Source organism: Kryptolebias marmoratus, linkage group LG6, assembly GCF_001649575.2.
Source record: "Kryptolebias marmoratus isolate JLee-2015 linkage group LG6, ASM164957v2, whole genome shotgun sequence".
NCBI lineage: Eukaryota > Metazoa > Chordata > Actinopteri > Cyprinodontiformes > Rivulidae > Kryptolebias > Kryptolebias marmoratus.
Genome location: NC_051435.1, coordinates 11708414 through 11714717, shown reverse-complemented (window position 1 = coordinate 11714717; position 6304 = coordinate 11708414). Strand labels below are relative to the sequence as shown.

The window sequence follows — 6304 nt, the reverse complement described above, 5'->3', positions numbered from 1 at the left end:
CCCCCCATCCCCACCCCCTCCCCGTCACAATGTTGTCTCCTCCGTGCCAAGACAGAGGAGCACGTCTTGTGCAGCATATCATCAGCACCAAAATTAACCAGAATGTAGAGTGATTACAAGAGGAGGGCTGGCTGATGCTGGGATGTATTGGTAAAATTCTCCCAGGCTTTCACTGTGATTTTTTTTTAAGGTATATGTTGCTTTTAGGATGATGTTTTAAGGAGAATAGTCATTGCAGCAGCTGCTAAATCGTTCCTTCTGATTGTTTATTTTCTTTTTTTGTACTATTTGGCTTCTGAATAGCAAAACACGTTGAGAAAATTGGATGTATTTCTTTAACTAGAACCTCCTCCCTTCTCTGTTCAAACCCAAATATATATATTTTGGCCTTATGCTTTGAATTGTGACCTCAGAGGTTCGGTGGTTGTTAAATAAATCACAGTGAATGTGAAAAGCCATGAAATGATTCTTTTACCATGACATTTATCTCAAATACATTTTGCCCCCCCCCGTTCCTGCAGCACAGCAGATGAATTCAGGAGGAAATGCTTGCACGACTCCTGAATGAATTACTTTCTAAATAAGGAAATGTGTTTCACCTTTGGGTCCTTGGTGGCGGTGCGAGTGATTCATGATCAAGTCTGAGGGATTCATCCTCGCAGCTTTTCATGATTGCTGAGTTTCAGATTTATTCATTATTTTTCACTTTAATACGGTGTGTCTGTGGTATTGTCCTTGGCTTGTACGTGTTTTATGAATCCTGCATATGCACAAAAACATCCAATAAGCATTTTTATCATTGTGATCGTTCACTGTAGCACACAGTAATGTGTTTCTACCCTACAGCTTTCACTGTTCTGAAGTTAATCTTATGTCTGTCTTTCACTCTATCATATGATATCATAACTCATTTGATATTTGGTCTCACTTGTGCATGATATTTCTCACTGCAACTACCATCGTGCCCCTGTCTACACCTGTTCACCGGATGCCGAGGGCACGTTTGATTGCATCACTCACTCCATTTTGTTCAGGAAGTGCCATGGCATCATTCCTGACTTACTGTGGAAGATGCTGGTACGATGGGATGCTCGCCTGTCCGTGCGCATCAAGTGGAGCTCTCAGTTGAGTAATCCAGTAAAAGTGTTACAGGGTACAAGACAGGGCGGCCTGTCATCACCATTCTTGTTTAATGTGTACTACAGAGAGCTTATCGATACACTTAGTGTAATGGATTGTGGCATTGCGGTCGATATTGTAAATTATAATGTCTTCTGCTATGCAAATTACATTTTTCTGGTGAGCCTTACAGTGATGGGCCTACAGAAGCTTATGGATGTTGCCAATGATGTCATCTCCCAACAAGATCTCCGCTTTAATCTTTTGAAATCGGTATGCTGTGTCTTCGGCAAGTGGTTTTAAGCTGTAGAACCGTTGTGGTGAATAGCAACGTCACGTACCTCAGGTTTCCTTGTCAAACGATGACCACCTTCATGCAGGAGTGCTTTTCACGCCATGCGGAGCGCTGGTCTCCACCCGAAGGGTCTGGCTCCTGGGACGATGTGTCGTCTTTGGTCTGTTGCTGTGAGGCCGGTGCTACTGTGCAGAACTCATTGCATTTGCATTCAAGGAGAGGAAAAAACCCCAAATGATGCTTATCAAGCAATCACTGGGCGTTCACTGACATTGTCACAACACTGTGTTGATGGATGCTCTTCACATGAGTGACATTCACTCCTTGATCCACATCGCTTGTCTGCGGACCCTAAGACATGCTTTAAGGAGTCGGTTACATGCAAGTGACTTTTATGCATATACACTCAGTGAGTATGGCCTGAATCGTCCGATTGACCCTAGGGGTGTTGATTTTTATATTGTTTACTGATGATCTGTGATTCTTGTTCTTATTTTTAATGATTTTTATCTCTCTATTTTAGATATCAGTAAATTTATTCTATTCTATCGATCTCTGAAACACCTGAAGCTGGTAAAATAGCATCAGACTCTTTCTTGAATGTGCTTTTGTATAATTCCTTCTATCAAAGTAAAGATTCATTTGCTCCTTTTGGAAGGGGTCAAACAAACAAGCAGTCGTTCACCTGCTCTGAGCAAATTGCCTTCATGACACTGCTTTAGTTGTGTCGGGGGAAATCTGCGCAGATGGAGACGATTCTCGCCCCAGCGGACGATAAAGGAAAAGCTCTGACACCTGTCAGAGGGGACGCTGATGAGCTCGATGAATTAGGGTCACCTTGGTGCTCGTTCTGTTTGCGGTTCTGAAGTATCTGCTCAATGAGGTTGTCAGTTCATGCACATGTTGAATACTCAGACAGATCCCTAATGTCTTCAACTTTTAAGGTCAATCTGTTTTTTGTTTTTTACACCAGTAACACCCAATCTTTAGTGTAATTAAAGGTAATTGAGTGTGTTACAGTGCGCGTGACAGATATGTGATGTTCACAGTGACCATGGGCAAAGGGGACGGAGCATGTCCGAAGTTGTAAAATCACCAACTGCAAAATTAATTACTGACATTCTAAACAAAGATGTTCTCTGATATTTAATATGCAGAAAGGTTAATTGGCTCGGGCTTGTGTTCTCCATTCTATAAAGGCTCGCAGTGTCCATGTGAAGTCAAACCCGAGTGTGTAAAATGTGTTGTAAAGGTTGAAGACAGCGGGCAATGACAGCCAAGGTTGGGGTTATTCATTCAGATCTCTCCTGACGTTACACAGGTATTAAACACCGCATGCGTCCGTCTGAGCGTGTACCAGAACGAGCGAGGGGGACGGTGGAGTGAATGATGGCTTGTCAGAGGCAACAAGGCCTAATGAAACCAGGAAGCTCTCAGAGTCTGAGCAGACTGGTCAGGTGTTGAGGAACTGCTCTCTTGGTTAAAAAATAAAACAAACAAAGTTATGGCAAAAAAGTCAGGGGTGAAAGGGATCAGCAGAAGAAGAAGAAGTTATGTGCTCCTTTCAATAACTATCATAGACTGCATGTCAATGGATGACCAGAAGTCTTTGAGGAAGCGAAACAAAATGAGCGCCCCCTGATGGCTGCCTGCATTATAGGTCATAAGCCCTGCCCCCTCCACCTTAACAAATGGAAAAATGAGCCAACTTAAAACTAAACATACGTACATTTTTTTTAAAAGCTCGTTTGCAGTTTGTTCCAAGCTCCTTATCAAATGTTTAAACTTTCCTTTTTCTTTTTCTTTTTTGAAATGAATTCATTATTGTTCTTTGTTTGATTGTTTAAAAACAACGTCATGTGACGTCATATTGGCAGCTTTTATTTTTCTAGCTGGTATATTACGTTTGCATAAACTCCTTCAACCAAAAATGTGAATTTGGAGATAAAACATAATCTCGAAGTTTGATTTTTGACATAATTTGCAGTTCTGCAGTAAGCTCTGCGAATCTGAGGGAGTTTTTCATTAAATTATTGGAAATTGTAAATATTCACTATTAGCTGGCTATGACGAGCCTTTTAAATATAAAATTATTGGAAAATTTAACCCAAAATAATTGCAAATTTGCTTAATGTGTATAACAGAGTGTGCCAGCATGCTGATATGGATAATGTTTAATGTAAGTATTTAGTTTTTTGTCTTAGACCACATCAATGACAATATAATTTTAGTTTTATATTATAACTTTCTGACCCTGTTGGAAACTTTTTTTATGGACCTTTGCTTCTAGGTGTAAGAATTGATCATGTCGGATGTGGTATCATGATAAAACATAAAGATTAACCACACTAGAGCCTCTAGCTTAAACAACAAAGTCAGAAGTTTTAATTTATTATGGCTTTAGTCTTTGTTTTCTTATAGAAAAGGCTCTTTTATTAGTGATGTGAGGATTTTAGAAAGTATAAAACCTTCACAGGAGAGAGAGTTTAAACTAAACCGGACTGTGTTGCCACCATCAAGAAAATCTTAAACAAAAACAGAAAAAGGTGTGAATTTTAAAGCAAAATGTGTTTTTTTTCTAACTACACTTAAATAAATAAAACTTTGACTTTAAAAAAGGTGTTTTGTGCAAGAAAATGTTAAAGACACATCGAAGTAATGAAATAATTAATCTTAAGGAGCTACACTGGGTAGTCTTCAAATAAATAATGATCGGCTTATAGTTTCTGTTGGAAAAAAAACGACAATGTACTTTCTTTAAAGTTATATATATATATATAATGTAATAACCACTCACATTTGGGTGAAAGATTTCCTTCCTCTGACAGGAGATCACTGACTTGGTCGGTCTGGTGACCATCTCAACACGAGTAAGGCCTTCGGTGCAGTTATCCTCCCTCGGCTCTCCCAGGTGTTCTGGACGGCTGCGCGGGCGACGTTCCTGCCTGTAACATGATAAATGCTGGAGCGGCGCTCACTCGTTCATGCATGTATTCTCAAAGAAGTGCCGGCCCTGCGGCTGAGGTGATGGATGAGCTGAGGTTTTAAGTTTTGAGCTCAATTTGTTGAATAAGTCTTTAGCTTTGCACACGTGTTCTTATGAAAGCAACTGAGTTTAGTCTTTAAATAAGTGAGGGCAGCTGCAGTTTTGTTTTGCTTAGTTTGTGGTTAATAAAATAAAGGCTGTCAGTTTCTTTTTTTATGTTTTTTTTCCCCTAACAGCTGTTGATCTGGTGGATTTATCTCCGTTGGCCCAACGTTCAGATGAAAGATTATTTTTTGGGAGATCTTCACCTTTTGTGTGTGAATCCTTGTGTGGGCGGGGCCTAATTGCCCCCAAGCATCTGACACCTGTAAGGTTAAATATTTAGATTTCATTATGAGTTTGTAACGCTTGACTTATGAGCTGAAGAGTAATTTAATCTGCCGTGTTCATAATAAGACGTTTGGTCCTTTATGATGCTGACAGCTTTTTGACAGAAAGCACTGCAGTAAATCTTGATGAATTATATATTATATACTTTTTTTCACTACCCTCACTGTGTTTTAGTTTTTTGTATATGTAAACAAAAACAAATAATGCTCCAAACCCCACAGTCTACACACACACAAAAAAATTTTTTTTCAATATCTTTTACTAATGATTTAAATCTGCTGTGGACTTTTCAGCAATAAGGAGTCGGCTCAGAAAAAGAGCACAAGGGGTCAGATCAATGTACAAAATGAGAAAAATAATGTCTCTTCTTGATCTGAACCCATTGTCGTAGATTTTCTAAATAAAACAGAACTCGCGAATAAGTGTTTTGTGAAACCTGAAGGACTAAAATTGAACCTTTTAGAAACTTTTTAAACAGCTCTAGTCCTGCTCTAAGAGCTGCTTTGTGAATTCAAAAAGGGAAGTAAAGGAAATCATACATCATGCATATCAAAGATCACATTCAGACCCTGCAATAGTCTGATTTTTGTCCTTTTTATGGTTTAGTTACAGCTGTCACAAGCTGTTGACACCTCTCTGATTTTTGCCTCAATCCACTCCGAGCGGCGGACCTAAATTTGAATAAGCCATTTGTGTTTACAATATGAGCCGGCGCTCACACAAATACTGGAAATATATATATATTTTTTTAAAAAAGTGTGGAGTGAATTTACTAAGCACAATGAGCGCATTTGACAGTGTTATCAGCAGCGCGCTGCTCTACTGACTTTGTAATGTTTAAGCTGTATGGTACAAGATCAAGGCGAGAACGTGTCTTCAGGCTCATATTAGAGGTTGCATTGAGACAGTCAGTTCCTCGCTTTGATCTGCACTTTGGAAAGGATCGGCTGTCTGAATTTTTATGAAAGACCCGTCTAACTTAGCGCAGTGGTAAATGACAGATTTCTCCAACATCCTCTTCTTGTATCTGGAAAAAAAAAAGATGTTAAATATGTACTGTTGCCGTTCAAAGCAGAACTGCATCTTCCCCTTATTTTTTTGTCAAAAGCTAAATGAAACCTTTCAAATGTATGGGGTTTTTTTCCCCCCTTTTCTCTCTTATCCTCCTGAGTTCCTTCACAGCTTTGTTGAGAAATTAACCGAGTAACGAATGACTGATCAGATGTTTCACTGTTTACCTGACAGTGACCAAAGACTCAGCCTCCAGCTGTCAGAACTGACAGCTCCTTGCACCTGGGCTCCGTCCAGCCTTGGCTCCTCTCGCAGCCCGGCCTCTTGTCATCGTTGGCTCTTGAAATGTGTTAGCCTCATTACAGATGGCCTCTGTAAATGCTGCTGACAGAGGTATAACTATCTCCCATAACTTGTGGCTCCCGGTGGCAGATGCTCACTGCCAGAGCCTTAAAAGGAGCAGTTATCATTTGTCACTTTTTTTTTTCTGCGGCTGCCACAGA

General features: G+C 39.9%; 1 protein-coding gene across 5 annotated transcripts in view; it reads left to right on the top strand.

The window, feature by feature from the left end:
- The window catches only part of myo3b (myosin IIIB), a 71669-nt gene that overhangs the window by 10626 nt on the left and 54739 nt on the right, over positions 1–6304 (top strand). The window lies entirely within an intron of this gene.